Source organism: Molossus molossus, unplaced genomic scaffold (genome assembly GCF_014108415.1).
Source record: "Molossus molossus isolate mMolMol1 unplaced genomic scaffold, mMolMol1.p scaffold_m16_p_9, whole genome shotgun sequence".
Lineage (NCBI taxonomy): Eukaryota > Metazoa > Chordata > Mammalia > Chiroptera > Molossidae > Molossus > Molossus molossus.
In genome coordinates, this window is record NW_023425403.1 from 74,268,797 (window position 1) to 74,289,910 (window position 21,114).

General features: G+C 35.6%; 1 pseudogene across 1 annotated transcript; it reads left to right on the plus strand.

The window, feature by feature from the left end:
• Positions 1-4,491: 4,491 nt before the first annotated feature.
• Positions 4,492-4,881, plus strand: LOC118622815 (annotated as a pseudogene). Its single transcript, XR_004958139.1, has one exon. The product of XR_004958139.1 is annotated as a V-type proton ATPase subunit G 2-like (transcript).
• Positions 4,882-21,114: the final 16,233 nt, after the last annotated feature.

Genomic DNA, 21,114 nt, shown 5'->3' on the forward strand with positions numbered 1-21,114 from the left:
TGAAATTATTAGAATTTAACTTTAATTATTACCATGGAACTTACAGGAAAAATATGCATTTCTTATTGCCATAATTAGCTAGTTAATATTAATAAAGAAAAGAAAGCAAAGGGAAGTCAGACATTGTAAGCATGGTCGCCTGGGAAGCTTCACCAGGAAGCTACAGGTTCACACAGCATTGTTCCTCCAAGGGGATTAACACCCCTCCTTTCCCCCATCTTGTACTGAATTTCTGGGGGGAGAAGCAGAAAACAAACACATGCACAATAGAAGTCTGGGTGGCACAAGGGAGGTGCTTACCTGTCCGTCTAGCCTGGGAAACAATGGATTGGCTAGAGGGTAGACCCCATCAGAAATGCGCAAAATCATGGAAAATTAATTGGTTAGTTTGAACAAGCTCCTGGTTAAATCCCCCCAGAGAATTCCCTCCCTCTTGCTCTCTCTTGCTCTTTGACCCACACTTGCCCTTGTGCTCACCTGTTCTCTCTCACTAGGCATGTGGCCCTGAGCAACCACATGGCCAATGGCCATGCAGACCCCGCATGCAATGGACTGCGGCTGGGAACACAAGCTAAGCTATCCAGATGCTGTACTGGACTGTATTTTATTATAAAACAGAAACTATGGGCAGGGGCTTTAATTCAGGCCCTGCTGAAGACAAGATTGGACTTCATCATAAGACATAGATGGAACTTTGGAGGGGAACCCCCTTAATTTTACATCATTGACAAAACATTCCAAGAATCCTCATTCTCCCATGGAAGCCTCACAAAATTATTTTCCCAGCAGAACCTCAAGAACTCCACTTCCACCAATAACACATTTACCAACAACAGCTAAATTTTAATGTCTACTGCCCTTCTTAAAAGAATGAAATGTGTGTGTGTGTGTGTGTGTGTGTGTGTGTGTGTGTGTGTGTACATATATCCCCTGGCCTGGAAATAATCAGGTACTTAAGGTTAGGATATGTATTTAAAACACACATTGTTTAAAATAATAAATCTTCCAGAGACAAGAAGAAAATATTGAGGAGTTATAGACTCAGGATTCTAGGTAGGCTCTGAGAGTCAGATAATGACTGCCTGTCAGAAAATATTAGTAAGGCCAAGAGTTTGTCATTTGATGGATAGACTCATAAGGACATGTCTCTGAAGGGATAACAGAGATCAAAAGATCAGCTTATGAAGAGGGAACTGAAGTGGCAGATTGCAAGAATGATTAGCCAGATGTCCACACTTCAAGGTGTCTGTCCCAGTGAGAACAAGTTGTCTCTGTGTCTCTTTGTAATTTAATGTGCACAAATATTTTTGATATGGGGGGGCGGTTTGTACTTGAACTACAACAAAAACAGCATTGCATTGCCTAATATTAATTTACTGATGATTAAAGCATGGCCCTTGGTGGGCTTTAGAAATAAGGTATAATGAACAGTTTTATTCATACCCAGTCTAAAATATATACTTCAATTTAAAATTTATTAACAGTACTTTAAAGATGATAAAATTATATACATTTAGAGTTCTCTATATTTTATTTCTTCCAAATTTATTATTAACATGAATAATTTAAATATCTAACATTTTAAATATTAAATTCTGTTGATATTTTGATTTCTGTAGCTTTTTGTTATATATGTAGGTTTTGGTGGTGAAATGGTACCAGATGTTAGACTAATGGTGTCAGACAGGAATTTGGTTCAGCAACCTCAATACTTGAGTTCTGGCCAGGAAAGAATTTAGAGCCAAGACTAAAACTGTAAAATAAAGTTATTTATAAAAGTCACAGAGGCAGAAGTGATCTGTAGAAGAAATGGGATCAGGAAATAAGTTACAGGGGCAAAAGAAGGCCCTTGGAGCTCAAGAGAAAGAGAGAGGCAGGGAAACCGCCTGGGGAAGGTGGTGGGGACAGGCAGGGGCATGCTCCATGGAGCGAGAGCTGCTCTGGGCCCCGTCTTCAGTCTGGAGGTCTCAGGGGTAATCAGTGGGAAGCTCTCTGTGTCCCCGCCTGTTGCTGGTGAATGTGGGCTTTTTGTGATGTCACAAAAAAAGGAATTTCCTAAGACTTCTAGGATCACAATTGAGAATTGATTGTATGTGCACTAACTCTTATATATGCAGATTATCTATAATTACTTTTGCATTTATTGATATCCATCTATATGAAGCTAAGCATGACTTTGTAGTGACATTCAGAATTGAATCTAGTACCACATGGTTAATTATAGCCTTCCTCTAGAGCCGTGAGAACCTTGGTTCCCATCATCTGCCATTTATCAGTTATATGTTTATTCAATGTATACAAACACCTCCTTTTATGTAAAATTTTGCACCTTCTAGGCAAAATACCATATTCCAAAGTTACTTAGGTTAGCACCTTGTTCCATACCCCCTCAGATGAGGTTATGCCATTCATTGACTTGGAGTATAGTTAGATTCTTTTGCAAAATCTGCATTCCATTTATTGTATTTCATTGAAACATATTAATAATGCATATCTCACCATTAATTTTATTTCAGTAGTGTACTGTAGAATAACTTTTATATAATTTTTTCTTTTTCTTTTTTTCATGTCTTTTGATATTTCCAAATCTGTTCTCTGGTCAAGATTTTGTGTTTCATCAAGCATGTTCTAAGTTTTTATTTTTTAGTTTCTAAATGTTTTTATTAAAAAAAAATACTAAAACACAGCCAGGCTGGTGTGGCTCAGTGGATTGAGCATTGTCCCATGGACTGATACTCAAATTTGTTGAATTTAATGTCAATAGGATCATCTATATAAAATTCCATCAATTGCAGACTCTGCCATTGTGAGTTTTTCTTTCTTTCTTTTTTTTTTTTTTTTGTTTTTTTAGTATAAATTCATTTTATTTATTTATTTATTTATTTATTTATTTATTTTTATTTTTTTTTAATTTTTTACTTTTATTTTTGTTACAGATGTTTCTCCTTCTTTACACCATTGGCTCCCCCCTCCCCATCCCCCCCACCCGGTCCCTGGCTTTCTTGTCCATGTCCATTGATTATGCATACATGCATATAAGTTCTGTGGTTTATCTCTTCCCACCCCCCACCACCCCTTCTTCTGAGGGATGTCAGTCTGTGCCCTACTTCCATGTTTCTGGGTCTACCATATTCCTCAGACTGTTATGTTCATTATATTCTGTATGTAAGTGAGATCATGTGGTATTTGTCTTTTTCTGCTTGGCTTATTTCACTTAGGATAATACTTTCCAGGTCCCTCCATGTCGTTTCAAAGGATAAGAGATCTTTCTTTCTTACAGCTGCATAGTACTCCATTGTGTATATGTACCAGTGCTTTTTTATCCATTCGTCTACTGATGGACACTTGGGCTGTTTCCAGATCTTAGCTATTGTAAATAGTGCTGCTATGAACATGGGGGTATATATGCTTCCTGATTGGTGCTTCAGGTTTCTTAGGGTATATTCCTAGAAGCAGGATCACTGGGTCAAATGGAAGTTCAATTTTTAATTTTTTGAAGTAACACCATATTGTTTTCCATAGCGGCTGCACCAGTCTGCATTCCCACCAGCAGTGTATTAGAGTCCCCTTTTCTCCACACCCTCGCCAACACTTGTGGTTTGATGATTTGTTGATGGCGGCCATTCTGACAGGTGTGAGGTGATACCTCATTGTTGTTTTACTTTGCATCTCTCTGATGATTAGTGATGTTGAGCATTTCTTCATATGTCTCTTGGCCATGTGTATGTTCTGTTTGGAGAGGTGTCTATTTAGTTCCTCTGTCCATTTTTTAATTGGGTTCTTTGTCTTCCTTTTGTTGAGTTGTATGAGCACTCTCTATATATTGGAAATTAACCCCTTATCTGATACATCATTGGCAATGATGTTCTCCCATACAGTGGGTTGCCTTTCCATTGTGGTGGTTGTTTCTTTTGCTGTGCAGAAGCTTTTGAGTTTGATGTAGTCCCATGTGTTCATTTTTTCCTTTGCTTCTGTAAGTTTTTAATATCAGATGTTTGTGTTTTAAAATTAGTTTTCTATAATTACTAAGATCACAATGTTTTTTATTTACCTTCTTCATGGATTTAAAATTATGTCAAAATCCTGCATTTCTTCTTTGACTTTTTTTTTCCAGGAGAATCTGTGAATGCAATTTCTATAAAACTGTGATGAAATATTTCTTTCTGAAATATTGTTCTTTTCTTTAGTCATTGTTTTTTGCCTTGTGCTCAGATTCTTTTCCTCCTTGCATTTGCAGTTTCTATTAAAACCGTCCTTATTAATTTGTTTTAATTATTCTTATTTTAAAATAATTCAAATTATTAAACAATTGTGTGAGAGGTAGCAATATGGTGTTTTCTGGAGTAGGGATATCCCACAGGTACTATTTACCTGTGATAATTAAAACTTTTAATAAAATACAGTAGCTATGTATTTTGAGAGTGGCTAAGTGTATGAGATGTATATGTGTGTGGTGTGTCTGTGAAAGATTATATTATAGGGTACCTTGGTAGCATCCGAAACAGAATCTGCCATAACGACAGAAATGGCCAGTCAATCCCAGGGTATCCAGCAGCTCCTGCAAGCGAAAAACGAGCGGCTGAGAAGGTGGCAGATGCCAGAAAGAGAAAGGCCCGGCGTCTGAAGCAGGCAAAGGAGGAGGCACAGATGGAAGTGGAACAATACCGCCGAGAGCGAGAACTGGAATTCCAGAGCAAACAGCAGGCGGCCATGGGCTCCCAGGGGAACCTGTCCGCAGAAGTGGAGCAGGCTACAAAGCACCAAGTGCAGGGCATGCAGAGTTCCCAGCAGAAAAACCGAGGACGCGTCCTGGCCCAGCTACTTGGTATGGTCTGCGATGTCAGGCCCCAGGTCCACCCCAATTACCGGATTGCTGCCTAGGACACACCCTAGGGTCTGACTCCTTCTAAAAAAAATCCCCAAATCAGAATCACCTCCCACCCTAATTCTACTCTCCTTTCCATTCCCTAGAAATTCTAGGAGGCAGTACACAGTAATTCACCTGTGAAATACAGGTATTCCGCTCAGACCTGAATCCTGTTGTTCTTTAACCTTTCCTGGGACCTTGAACACTCTCAAGTCACCTTCACGCAACCCCTCTGTAAAATTTGTAGCATGGAGAAGCAGGGATGTAGAAAACATCCTAACTCAAGAGCCTTCAGGCTTGGGTCCCTCTCCTGACCCTGCTACTTGTTAGCTGCGCAACCAGGACAAGCTACTTAACCTGTAGCCTCAGTGTCCTCCTCTGCGACACTGGAATAATAATGCTTACCTTTCAGGGTTGCTGCAGTGACTAGGAATCATCCTATAAAGAGCCTGGCATGGTTTCTGGAATGTGGTAGCTTTGATTCAATTAATGGCAACCTCGTGATGTTATTATCATCCCGTGTCCACTTGCGCAAACCTAAACACAGCTGTTTCCTCACTTCTGACTATGGCTCTCTAATGCTACTCATTCATTCTGGACCCTAGTAATTCTCTGAAGAATTGTTCCTTCCCACCTCTCTTTTCCCAGAGATATTATGATTCCTGAAAAGATAAAATGATTTCTTTTATCCCCATTTAGTTCCAGAAAGATGCATTTCTTAGCCCTTCTCTTGTCTATCATAAGTTGGTCTCTTTATTGGATTTCTCCTATTTTTTATTCCCACAAAGACCCATCGGATGGTCGCTGCTTCCTGAGATCTGAAGTGATGTTGTGTTCCTGTGTATGCATGGACTTCCTTTGTGACAATAAAATCTCAATAAAATGACTATGAGCAATAAAAAAGAAAGAAAGATTATATTATATATTGTATTATTGACACCAAAAATATACATGCTTAAGAAGGCATATAATAATTAAAATAATAGGACTATTGAAGCAATACAATGGAATAATCTGTTTGTTTTTCTTTTTTAATTAATATACCTAATTATATTCTTATTTATACATTTAACTAAAGAGTTATTTTTTTCTCATTAAAACTACAATATTTGTGGGAGTACCAAATAGTTGATGAAATATAAGATGATAAAGGCATTAATTTTAAGATGACTATTATATGAATGAACCTCGTCTAAGTATCTGCTAATTTGATTATTTATATTTTTATGTCAATTAACTTTTATTATTACACATTGGCATATTATTCACTTTTATATTCAAAACACTTTTATGTGTATCATAAATGGGCCAAGGCCAGTTAATATTTGAATAGAGAATCAAGTCTGATGAAGACAGAGATTGGCAAGATAGTTTCAGGCCACCAGCCACATTCAGGCTTTAAGCCAATTCCATAATATATAATGCTCTCTTTTTTTTTTTTTCATCTTTATTCGAGGATACGTTTCTATTGATTTTTTTTTCCAGCGAGAGAGAAATATTGATCAATTGCCTCCCTTACACACCCTGCACACCCTGATTGTGGGATCAAACCTGCAACTTAGGTATGTCCTGACAAGACCTAAAATCCTTTGGATATAGGATTGTGCTCCAGCCAACTGAGCCACTGGGCCAAGGTTACAATGATTTCTTTTTTTTTTTTTTTTTAATCACATTGGCTACTGATATTGGAAGCTCCTCTATTGGAAAAATGACTTCTCCATCACAGTTAATGGATGTGTTGCTATGTTTAGAATATAAGCCAGAAGAAATAAGCCAGGAGTTTTGCACATCACTTAACAGGCAGATGGCCCTGTGCAAAATACATACCACAATACATGTCTGAAGCCCTTGATATATATTGTTTGGCTTCTGAGCAAAAATATGCTTTCTCTGTCTCTAATTAAGCAATAATCTTGGATGGTTTCTTTCAAATTGATTTACCTCAGTAAACTCCACAGTAAAATATGTTTCCTTCAGGTCTAGAATTCTGTGATTTTTTAAAAAAATACCTTTTGGAATTTCAAAGAATAATGAAAACATTATAAGACAATGATAATATGTGATAGAAAACACTATTTAAAATTAATATTCACCTTAACATGCATTGAAAGTCCTTTTTTTCCCTCTTTTCTTTCCTCTAAAGTAGTTTAATTTTATTCTTTATTTTTTAACCAATCATTTATATTTTATCTATTCTTTGTTTTCCTCTCTCATCTCTTTCCTCTTTCTTTCTTCCCATGGTAATTAAAAACTAAAATCTAGCCCTAACTGGTTTGGCTCAGCGTTTAGAACATTGGTCCGATGACCAAAGAATCGCAGGTTCAATTCTGGTCAAGGGCACGTACCATGGTTGTGGTTCAGTCCCCGGCCCTAGTTGGGGTTGTGCGGGAGACACCAATCAATGTGTCTCTCTCACATCCATCCATCTCTCTCTCTCTCTCTCTCCCACTCTATATGACAATAAATGGGAAAATATCCTTCAGTGAAGATTAAAAAAACAAACAAAAAATCCTAAAATCTAAATAATGAAATATCCAATGTACACATATACTTTGCTAGCATGTTACATTGTCATAGAGATGTATAAAATGTGGTATTTCTCAGTATTCCTCAAGTAAATAAATGGTAATTCCACTTTTCTACTTTATTAGTAAATTATTTTTTCCTTTTTTCTCAGAACATAAAACTTGTTCTCATCCTTGAATTCTCTCTTCCCTTATCCTATTTATTATAAATCCTTTTTTGTGTTATACCTAAATATATATAAAGCCATGCATGCCCAGCCAGTGTGGCTCAGTGGTTGAGCATCAACCCATGCACCAAGAGGTCACCAGTTCAATTCCCAGTCAGGGCACATGCCCAGGTTGTGGGCCCGATCCCCAGTGTGGGGCATGCAGGAGGCGGACAATGGATGTTCTCTCTTATCAGTGTTTCCATGTCTCTCTCCCTCTCTCTCTAAAATCAATAAAGAAAAAGATTTTTAAAAAATATATCTAGAGTCATATCATTTTTATCACTTACTGAACTATGTTGATTTTCAAATTATGAGATATCTGATCTGGGTAACTGCCTCCTAAACATTTCCACTCATTATGTGACTCATTTTTACCAACACAAGCTACTCTCCGAAGTGCAGCTATTATAATCCTTTTAACACTGGATCTGTTTTTTATCCCCCCTCAGAACAGATGTTCCAATAGCTTTCTATATCCCTTGCAATAGGACCCATAGTCTGTACATATGTAGAGCACCTTAAAATATATAGAAATTGGCTGCCTCTTGGTTCTCCACAACAACAACTTCTTTTATGCTTAATTCTCTTCAGCTTTAATGACCCCCTTGCTCAACCCCAAATTTGACAAGCAAGATCCTGACTCAGTCTTTGAACCTTTGCTTTGGTTTACCTGTGATACTCTTTTTTGAGATGGCCATATTGTTACATCTCTCATTTTCTTCAAGAATCTGCCTAATGTCGTCTTTTCATAGAGACTTTTTCTGACATATATCACAGCTAGATACATATTTACTTGTTTGTTTATTTATGAATTCTCTTCAGTAACTTGAATGTAAATTCCATGAAAACAGGGACCCATTGCTTAATCTTTAATGCCCAGAGAAGTCTATATATATGGTAGGTGCTCATCTGGTATTTATTCAATAAATAAAAGAAACACTATTTGCTTTTATTTTTCTTTATTGATTTTTTTAGAGAGAAAGGAAGGGAAGAGGGAGAGAGAGATAGAAACATCAATGAGAGAGAACATCAATTGGTCACCTCCTGCACGCCCCCGACTGGGGTTGGGCCCACAACCTGGGCATGTGCCCTGACTGGGAATCAAACCAGCAACCTCTAGGTACATGGGTTGACACCCAACCACTGAGCCACATCGGCTGGGCTAGGACTATTTACTTTTTAATATAATTTCACATTTGTGTTATAAATGTGTATGTGTATTCTAAATTAATTGCTATTTAAAATAGTTTCACAAAAAATTCAAATACTTGTGTTTTTTTTCCAGTTGAATTAGACTTTTTTATGTCTCAATATTAATGAGCAACCAAACTCTTCTGTGACATATGGAAAGAATTTAATTATTTTATTTGGTTAGTTAACAAGTATGTTGCATACTGCCCGTCAAGAGAATGTTCTAAGACTGGAAATATAGCAACACACAAGAACACGTCTGTTATCCTTTGAAAGTTATATTTGAGTTGGATAGAGTCAATAACACTCAAACAAACAAGTAAATAAATATACAAAAATATTTTCTCTAATAAGATACTAATAGTCAAAATAGGACTGATGCAGAAAGAAGTATCAGTTAAAAGAAAATAATTGCCAAAATGTCGGGTATGCCTTCTTTTGAAATACATAAGTATTCTAAAAAATGGCTGTTTGTCCCTTTGGAGAGAAGTGGGGGGAAGTTTTACAGTCTACCAGGATTCTTCCTCAAGAAAGCCAGTTTCTTCTTCATTACAAGGGGCTTTGGGTTTTTTAACTGGCTCAAGTCAGGAAATGACTTTAGAAGCTGTGATTTTATCATGGTGATTGATCCCACTAATAGGATAAAACTACTAGGAGTTCCAAAAATATATTATTTTATGTCTTTTTGACTAGATGTTGGATTTTAGAAAGTAATTAAGAATAAATTATTGATATTTGAAGAATATATGCAAGAAAAATAGGATAGACTGTTTACTCCTTTATATACATGATTAAATAGGTTACCTATTAACATTTTCAATGTATAATGTCTGCATGTGCAATGATCCTCTGGAATTCCCTGGGGGAAAAGTATCTAATTGAGGTATTCTCAAAGATCTGCTTGATTTTAAGGCTCAATATCTGTGGCAGTATATTTATTTCTATTACCAACCAAATCCTTTGAAAAGTATTGAAGGAGAAAATAACCTGGCAGGAGACATGAAACACAATAATAGAAAGTCTGTCATGTGACCTAAAGAGAATTACAAATTGAATTCAAACTGTATACTACAGGAGTGTATGTGAGTTCAATCACAGACATGGAAGAATAAGGGATGACGCTTATGACTGGTTCCATCTTTTCTGGTATTTTAACTGTCAGCTCATGGCTGACAAGTTGAATAATTGAAGAATGTGTCTCTTGGCTTAAAACAGAATGTTTTGTTTTATGTGATTTGGAGCCTGTTATTCACCTGGACATTTGAACAGTTTCAGAAAAATAATGGGTATCTATTCTTAGTTTCCCCAAATTGTAAAAGTAAATTAATTTTACCTGTGACAAATTGTCAAAAAATAAACTGCCTACTCTTCATATAATACAGAGTTTGAAAAGTGCATCTAATCTGATAAAGATAATATACTGCAGAATGATATTTAAACGTCTTTATAGTGACATATGTGCTTTTGTTTATTTTTTTTTTACAAATGTGCTTGCATGTGACAATAATTTTTCAGATAATTACTTATTATTGATGAAAAACATAATTATTCTTTGAGCACATGCATGTATAATTTAGTACTACTTATGCTCCTACAGCTGCTGATACTGCAATAACATACATAGTTGTTTTTTATTGCTCTTTTAATATTTCTTTGTCGCATCCATAGAGAAGGACATCTATTTTCCCCGCTTCTGTCTTGCTTTCTTTTTCGTTAGAGCCTGGCACTACCATTTCACATAACAAAAAATCTGTCCAGTTACCATATGTGAGAGAATAAATTACTCAAGCTTTGCTGTTCATGAGAAAAAGCAGATTACATAGGGTTTTTTTGTTTTGTTTTTAAAATATCTCAGCTAAATGACAATTATGAAGTTGCTCGGTGTTTTAGGGAATTCTGTTAAATTGTATTAGATATTACCTCCTCCTTCACTACATATTGTCCCATATTAGGAACAAAGATAGAGAGGAAGGAAGAATGGAAAAGAGGGCAGGAGGAGAAAAGAAGAAAAAGATGAACAAAGACTATTAACAACACAAATAATCATAAATGAAATATATATTTTTGGTGGAGTCAAATAATAGGTGGCATTCAATTATTTTAAAGCAAGTATTAGCATCAGAGACTATTTTGTCTAATACTTGCTAACTTCTGTATCTAATCTTTTTATTCATGTGGAGTGGTGGGTGAAAGGGAGCAATTATGCTAAATTGCTTAAATGTTTTTTAGACATTAAAATTAAATCAATAAAATATGAATAATCTTTCTATACAATTTTAGATTAATCATGGTATAGTGAATATTATTAACTCTTTGGAGTACTATGTGTTAGAAAAGTATTAAATTAATCACACCATTTATTCACACAGCCTGTTTGATAGTTTTCCCAGTTCTTTTTAAAGTAAAATTTTAACATGAAAAGGAAGAATTTGAATCATTTACTTACAAATCATTGACACATTTTCTTTTCCCAACAGATACTTTGAAAACACCAGTAGAGTACAGGATAACAGTATAGAGTTGTGAAATTTAATTTACAGACAAGGAAATCTCAGAAGACAAAGATCGCTGCATTCTTGTTTGTTGATACATAGCAGGCCTTATTCTCCATGCCCCCATTGAGGTCTTTAATTTATAGACATTGCTTGAGAAAAACCAAAACACACAGATGATGAGCATCTGATAGTGGTAAACATGAGGAATAAAAGCAATGACATTTTCTACCATTTCCTCCCGTCACTGGCCGAGGCTGGCTCAGCTTTGACTTCTTTCCAGATTGAGATTCCAGTGAGACATTCGTACTTACCTGACATTTTCACTGCTGCAACACAAGCTTGACCACTCTTTTTTCTAGTTTTCTAAAGCTACTTGACATGTTGAGAAATCAACTGATAGTCTTAAGAGAGCTCCCTTGTAGTTAACTAAGTGCTTTTCTCTTGCTGCTTTTGAGGTTCTCTGTTTGTCTTTAACCTTTGGCATTTTAATATGATGTGTCTTGGTATGGGCTTGTTTGGGTTCATCTTATTTGGAACTCTCTGTGTTTCCTGGACTTGCATGTCTATTTCTTTCATCAGGTTACACAAGTTTTCTGTCATTAAGGCCAGAAGGGATTGACATGAAATATTCAAAGTAATGAAAAGCAAGGACTTATAAATTAGATTATTCCACACAGCAATCAATTAAATACAAGTACTTATGTATAAAACATTAATCAACAATATTTATTTCAATTATTTGCTATAAAAAGTCAGTTTAATATCATCACAGAAAACAAAGAAATCAAAAATAATATCTATTTTCAGTAATTTTACAAACCATTTCATATTTTTCTTTATTCCCATCTTTGGCTATATTCACTTAAACTTTAACATTGTGATGTTATAATGTACATGGGCTTTCTAAAAAAAATCTTTTTTTCTTTATTGATTTTTGAGAAAGAGAAAGGGAGAGGCAGAGAAAGATAGAAACATCAATAAGAGAGAACATTGATTGGTCACCTCCTGCGTGTCCCTCACTGGGGATTGGGCCAACAACCTGGGCATGTGCCCTGACCAGGAATTGAACCAGAGACCTCTTGACGCATTGGTTGATGTTCAACCACTGAGCCGCACCGGTTGTGCATGCTTTCTAAAATTTTATCCATGTCCTGTGTTAGAATCTATACATAGTCTTTTACTTAATTTTATATTTTCTTAAATTGTTATTTACTATTTCTAATCTATATTATATTATTTCTTACCAAGAAGTCAGCTATTGATTTTATATAATAACTCCAATCTAATGAAAGATGTGATTTGGATAATCATTATACTATATTTGAGGTGAGTATAAAACCTATTATGAATGAAATAATTGAGATTATACTTTACTTGGAAGATATTTTTCTTTACCTTTGAAATTAAAATTACTTAATATTCTGGAAGAGGAACCCCCTATTCCTTATTTTTGTTTTGTTTTGTTTTAACACTACGCCTTCGTGTCTAAAACTGAATGGACTTAAAAATTGTGTTCATGCATTCATTACAAAGATGAGGTCTATATAAGATTCTAAAACTGTATTACAATACATATTCAATGAAAAATATGTTAAATACATTTATATTGTCATACATTTATTTGATATATATGCTATTAAACTTTTCTACAAATCGCATATTTTTAAGTTTTCTCTTAAGAGAATGCCTGTCTTTTAGCAACTAGTGAGAACATTCTAATCCTAATCTTGAGAACAATAACTTTATAACCACTTGGATTTTAAGTGTGATGATAGAAAGTGCCTGCATTTTAAATTCCAACACCTATGTTATCCATTAAAGGCAAATAAAATTGCCTGCTACGCAATAAAGAAATACATATATCATCACACATTAAGCTAGTAATTGCATTAAACACTACCAATTAAAATCTTCAAAGAGGATAAAATGATGGAGAAAAAAATAAAGACTCAAAAATCCTGTTGTATATCCATGTAAATATATACATATAATGTTGATAGGATATTAATATCTGTCTACATTTTAAACAAAACATTTGTTATCAATGCTTCACTCCCTGATTTGTGAAGCCTCATCCTCTACTCTTTTTACATTGACCTTGTATTTTAAGCATTTACTTCTATTCCCTAGCAATCTAGGCCATGAACATGATTGTTAAAAGCATTTTTGTGTGCAAAATTCTTTGTCTTACATATGTATTCTAAATCTTTAACAGCTCACATTTATCATCACTGATGAATAAAGAATATTTTAGAAATATATATATATAAATTACATTAAATTTATTTGATTCATTGCTGTGTAATCAAGGATAATTCAGATTATGGTTGCACTATTCTAATGAAACACTGCCTCATTTACTACATTTTCTTGAACGAGTTTGCATTGAGATGCACACATTAACTGGAATTACTATTACTTGTTATTCTCATATTATTCTGTTTTCTTCCATGAGTTTGGTTGGAAGGCTTGACAAGTTGCAGCACTAAAATGCAGTACACAGATTTTCTATTAAAAAGAAAAATTTGTACTTTATACAATCTCCTGTATTTTATATTTATTGCCATAATAGTTTGCATGTTTCTGTTTGTGTATGAATGTATATGGCTGTAAGTATTGCCCATAGTTTCTGCTTTGCATTAATAAACTAGTCTTTTATTGCATTTGTAAATTACAAAGGAAATAGAAAGTAGGAGAACTTTTTTTTTTATTTGCATCTAGCTACTATGCTGAGAAACATTTAGGAAAATATAGTATAACATTAAAAGTAGTAGGCATCAGTTATAAATCCAATCATTAGTAGGCACAAAGCTGTTCTTGCAGTAATGGCTAACCAACTTATTCCAACAAATGCTCCCTTTAGAATTTCTTTTAATATTGTTTTGTAAACTAATCTTTGGTTACGTAAGGGTGGAGTTAATTAAGCAAGCACTACTTTGTAAAGAGAGCATGTAAATGGCAATAAAATGTTTCCTACAGTGCTGATTAAGACTGAGGGCACTTTTCTTAATATAACTTGTATACAAAGTATAAAAGCATGTCTATCGCAGCCCCTGTGCTTCCAATGGATCTATGCAGTTTGTCCCGTTTTAGATGGTCGTGGCCAACAGCCTGGCGGTGAAGCTGTCGGCTACATTCTTGCAATATTTTAGTAAAGGTGAGAGCAGTGGGAATGGGAGGTATTTTCCTCACTATTGACAACAACTTTTCCCTTGCGATTTACTTAGTTTAATGAAATATGAAAGCAACATGGACCAATTCCAAGCAGAATATTTTAAAAATAATTTAGCCCAACCATTTCTCTTTTCTTTCTTAGGTCAAGACAAACCATGTCACAGAGAAGAGCTATTTTGTCATCTGGATTTCTGAATAATGGAATTTAGGATTAGAGGCAAAATTTATAACATGAGCAAGTAGTAAACTTTTGTTGTTGTAGAAGCCAACAATGAATAATACTTTACTTTCCACCTTAACTGAAGTTCTTCTAGCTGGATGAATAATTAAATTAACAGACACGGATTAACAGGAAAAAATCAAATGTTAATATGTGCACATGGGTAATTCCCATAAGCATGGAAATTCCAAAGAGGGTGAGATAAAATTGGGTATCCTAGCATTTTGGACAAAGGAGAAAAGGTAGGGAGCAGTGATGGGACTTTGAAAGAAGTAGGCAATTCATAGGTAGTTGAAGAAAGAGGCACATACATGGTAGGTAAATTCTTGCTTAAATGGGACACAGGGGTGCTTTATTACTAGGTCCTGCTTGGCATCTTGCTATGTATCATACTCAATTCAAATTAGGCTAAAGTGAACATCTTAAAAATTTCTACATGGACTAGGCCTTGTCAAAAGCTCTTTCTGACTCTTTAGTTTGTAAAAATAACCAGTTTTATTTTATTTTATTTATTTATTTATTTATATGAATTTTTATTTATTTTTTTGTTACAGATATTTTACCTTTTTACCCCATTGGCACCCCCCACCCTACCCCCCCCATCCTGTCCCCGGCTTAGTTGTCCATGTCCATTGGTCATGCATACATGCATATAAGTTCTGTGGTTTATCTCTTCCCACCCCCCCGCCCCCCATCCCCTCTTCTGAGGGATGTCAGTCTGTGCCCTACTTCCATGTGTCTGGGTCTACTGTATTCCTCAGACTGTTATGTTCATTATATTCCGTATATAAGTGAGATCATGTGGTATTTGTCTTTTTCTGCTTGGCTTCTTTCACTTAGGATAATACTTTCCAGGTCCCTCCATGTCATCTCAAAGGATAAGAGATCTTTCTTTCTTACTGCTGCATAGTACTCCATTGTGTATATGTACCACAGCTTTTTTATCCATTCGTCTACTGGTGGACACTTGGGCTGTTTCCAGATCTTAGCTATTGTAAATAGTGCTGCTATGAACATGGGGGTACATATATTCTTCCTGATTGGTGTTTCAGGCTTCTTGGGGTATATTCCCAGCAGTGGGATCACTGGGTCAAATGGAAGTTCAATTTTTAATTTTTTGAGGTAGCACCATATTGTTTTCCATAGCGGCTGCGCCAGTCTGCATTCCCACCAGCAGTGTATTAGAGTCCCCTTTTCTCCACACCCTCGCCAACAGTTGTTGTTTGATGATTTGTTGATGGCGGCCATTCTGACAGGTGTGAGGTGATACCTCATTGTTGTTTTAATTTGCATCTCTCTGATGATTAGTGATGTTGAGCATTTCTTCATATGTCTCTTGGCCAAAATAACCAGTTTTAAATCAATATCCCAAAACATAGCTTTAGGGTAGCAAAATTGTGGTGCCTTCATCATAAAGCTCTGAAAACTATTTTACATTCTACTTGAAAATAACGCAGATTGCTCTGAGTGATGTACACACACAATATTAGAAGAACAATGTAGATCAAAAGCATCTCGGAACTTTATATTGTAGTTTTAAAACATAATTATTTTAAACCTTCAGTTCAGCTCTAATGTATAAGTAGGTTGGAGTTTGTCACTACTATGCTTAAGCAAAAAAAGATAAGACAATTAAAAATCAAAGACTTTTCTTAGACTCTTCAGAGAATTAAGGTCGCATGGCAAACCACCATCCTCAAATCTTGAGAGACAGGTACATGCAGAGAATCAAGCTGAGGTCTGCTTTCCAGGAGCAATAGGCACTGAAACCACGAATAAGAACATTTAATTTAATTGGTAATTTTGACAAATTGTTGGAGGCTGATTTACACTAGTTTGAGAGTGAGAAACTCCTTGGGGGCACTGGCTTAGGGGGAACCATCACTTTTTGAGTTTTACCTCCTGAAACTCCTCAATGTTCTTTGACTGAAGGCCAAGAAAAAGTACTTGACTCTAGTAAGGGAGAGAAGATAAACTATTCAAAACACATTCACAGTATTCCCCATAACAAAGGCTCTTCTTGCAGGAAACTAATTTACCAGAGCCTTGTCCTACATAAGGGAAGGCCATTTATAAAATTCTATCCAACTCTTTCCTTTCTATCTGACCTGAGAAGAAACGAAAGCTAAGAAACACTTGTGGAGATAATAACCCAGGGCCACATACCCATCAGTAGACTGAGATTTTTAAGATTACAGAATATTTCTTCTTCTGAACACATCACCACCATATCAAAACATTTCCAATAAAATAACAATGGATTACTGATGAAACAGCAGCCAGACATAGAATCTACTTAAGGAGGAGTTCTTATGGTAACCCAAGACAACAGAACAGTCATAAATAAGGGCAATAACGTATTTAAATTTTTTTGCTATGCACAGCTATATCTAAAATTAAACACATTCCAAATCCTAGTATAATGAACATAAAACCTCACATACCAAAAAAACCTTTCAACTCAGTTTCTATTACCCAAAACATGTCTAGCATTCAACAACAACAAAATGAGAAGACATGCTATTAGGCAAGTAAAAACACAGTAAACAGAGATAGTAAGCATCAGAACCTAACTCTGATATGCTGGATTTTGCAAATAATAAATCAGAAATTTAGACAACTGTAACCAATACGTTGATATTAATTAACTCTGGAATAATTACAAAAGGGTAAACCCAATTAGTTGGACTATTAGAAGCAGAAGAAGGAGAGAACTGAGCAGAAGATATATTTGACATAATAGTGGCCATTATATTTCCAAAATTAATGACAAACAATAATGAATCAACAATCACAGACATAGACATCTCAAAGATAAATACTAGAAAATTTACACTTAGGCATATCATATTCAAACTGCAGAAAACCAAAAACAACGTGAAAATGTCAAAAGAAACCAGTGGGAATGAGGGCACTTGAACTATACAGGAATAGCAGTAAGAATTACAGATTTTTGTTAGAAAATATGCAAGCAGAAACAGAGTGGTATAAAAGATTTAAGGTGTTAAAATATTAAAAATAAAACAGAGACCACCTACCTAAAATTCTCTATCCAACTAAATTATCCTTTAAAAGCAAAAGAGGAATAAAGGAGATTTTAGTATTCTTAGACAAGCAAACACAGAGGAAATTCATGTTCACCAGCTTAGTTTACAATAAATGACATAACATTTCACAGAAAAGGAAAACAATATACGTCAGAAATTTGGATCTTCTCAAATTAGGCAAGCACCTCAGAGAAAGAATAAGAACAGAAAAATTAAATATTTTACTTTCCTTATTTTTACCAGATCTAAATAAGCAGTAACAATATATTCTGTGATCATGCTATATGAACAGGTGAAATAAATAAGAGCAATATTACGAGATAGGAAAGATAAAGTGTGACTACTCTCTTATGGGGTATCTATACTGCATGTAAGACAGTATGCTATTCTACTAAAAGGGGACAGAAGTTTGAACTATAAAAGTCTCCATTAAAACCAGAGATATTAGGAAAAGAGGGGAGAAAAAAAAAACTCAAATAAGAGTGTAAAACGTAGAAAAGTGGCAAGTATGATAGATATTGATACAAATATATGAATAATAATTGTTAATGTGACTGGCTAATATGCACCAATTGAAAGAGAGATAGCCAGAGTAAATTTTAATAAACAAAATTCAATTATATGTTTCTACAAGAATCTCATTATAAATATAAAGATTTATATATGTTAAGAGTAAATAGGCCCAGGCCTAGTGCCTCAGTTGGTTGGAGCATCATCCTGTATACCAAAAAGTTGTGGTTTCAATTCCCAGTCAGGGCACATACATAGGTTATGGATTAGATTCCCAGTTGGGGTGTATATGGGAGGCAAAAGATCAATGTTTCTCTCTCTCTCTCTCTCTCTCTCTCTCTCTCTCTCTCTTTCTAGCTTTCTCTCTCTAAAGTCAATAAACATATCCTCCAGTGAGGATTAAAAAAAGCAAACAAAAAACTAAATGGGGTACAGACAGAATCTTGCTCACACTAATCAAAAGTAATCTGGAGTTATTATGTTAATTTCATAGAGCAAGGAAAATCACCAAGAGGGACATTTTATGATGATAAAAGAAGAAATAAAATCCTTAACATATATGCACTTAAGAAACACCAAAATAGGTAAAGCAAAATCTGATAGAATTGCAAGGACAAGTATGCAAGTATGCACATTTATTATTATAACTGTGACTGCAATAGCCACTTTTTAGGCTATGGTAGACCTAGCAGACAGAAATCCAGTAAAGACAGAGTGGACCTGAAGATTACTATTGGTAAATATGATCGTATTGACATTTAGAAAATACTCCATACGACAACATCAGACTACACATAATTCTCAAGATCACACAGAACATTCAATAAGATGGACCATGTTCTGGGCCATAAAACATACCTTAACTAATATAAAAGAACAGTCATATAAAATGTGTTCTCTGATCACAATGAGATTGAATTAGAAATCAATAACAGAAAGAGATCTAGAAAATCCCCAAATATTTGGAGATTATTAAACAGTACACATCTAAATTGAAAGTGCATCAAAAAAATCTCAGAAAATTTAAAAATATTTTGAATTAATGAAAATGAACATAATTATATTAGAATTTGTGGTAGTCAGCAAAAATAATGCATGCAGAAAAAATTTATTAATTTGATGCATACATTTAAAAAAAGCAAGTTTTAAAATCAATAATTCAGGCTTTCACTTTAGGAAACTAGAAGATAAGCAATAGAAATAAATAATAAAGTTATAGCAAAATTCAATGAAACTAAAAACAAGAAAACATGTAGACAATCAATAAAACCAAAATCTGATTCTTTTAAAAATAACAATAAAATTAATAATGCTCCAGCCAAGATAAGAAAACAAATAAAAATCAAAATGATCAAGATAAGTAATAAATAAGGAGTTAAAACTACTGATCCCAGGAACACTAAACTAACACTAAAGCACTGTGATAAAGAAATAATAAGCCCTGGCCGGGTAACTCAGTGGGTTAGAGCATCATCCTGATATAGCAAGGTTGAAGGTTCAATACTTAGAGCACATATAAGAATCATCCAATGAATGCATAAATAAGTGCTACAACAAATATATGTTTTTCTCTCTCCCTCCTCCCTTTTTCTTCCTCTAAGAAAATTGATCAATAAATAAAAGAAATAATATGATCAACTCTACCCAAAAATTTGATAATATAGATAATATAGACTGATTCCTTAAAAGAAATAAATTTCAAAATTCATATAAGAAAAAATAGACAATCTGAGAAGATATATATAGCAACGTGCCTCATAATGACATTTAATTCAATGATGGGCCGCCTATATGATGGTGGTCCTAAGAATTATAATGAAGCTGAATTTCCTGTAAGAAAAGGAAGAATATGTGTTTCAGGAGGAATTTTCTTTTTCACTTACAAGAGCAGTGTCTATGGGGCTTGACAATAGTTTCCCTCTAACAACACTTGAATTTTGAGTGCACAGATTACATTCCACCTGACCACCTGTCATGAGCTGTAATGTTATCTGTAGATTGCTGCTACTTGTGCAGGGTTTGGAGGAGCCCAGGAGAGGCCAAGCTGTGAAACTGAATCTGGTCATTGGCCATCCTGGGGCCATTAGCAAAAGGTATGTGGCACACTGGGGCCCGGAGGAACTGAATTGTCTGGCTTTGGAGCAAGGGCTGGAGAAGCAGCTTTGTTCCAGAAAGAGGTGCTGGTGAAGGCTGTTATTCTTTTGTGAAGTCCACCCCTGAAGGCACAGGTGGGTGCCATGTCTGAGACTCCTTCAACATAACTCACACTGTTCATCCTGCCCTGGTGATTCTCTGAGACCCACCCCCGCCCAACTTGTGGACCCAACCAAGTTGCTTTTTCTTACAAAGAGCCTGTCTTGGCTCACGCTGTGGATTTTTCTAAGTTCTCTCAAAGTTTCACAACCTCTCCCCACCCCCGCAAAAAAACCAGCATCTCCCAGTATGTCCCTCGCACCTCCATGCTGCTGCACCAGCCCTGGAGCCCAGAGCAAGTCCAACCAGCTCATGTGCAGGCCCTCCGAGAGAACACATGGCACTCCAGAGCACCCTGTTCCACCCAGCCACAACCTTCGCTGATCTTCACAGCCAGAAGCCATGGGGACCTCTCTTCCCAGCACTGAAACCCTGGCTAGGGAGCCTGGCATGGGGCTGGACCCCTCACTCCTCGGGGGAAACCTGCACAGCTGAGATATTCCTCTTCAATCCCAACCAGCACATGCAGGTTTGGGACCAGCCCACCTTGTCTTTCTCCTCACACCTATCTCAGTATGGCCTCCTGTCTATATCCTTAGCTGTAGGACTGCTGTTCATCCAGACTCAGTTTCCAATGATGGCTGCCCTGTATTTGAGTTGCAATTTTTATGAGATCATGGGAG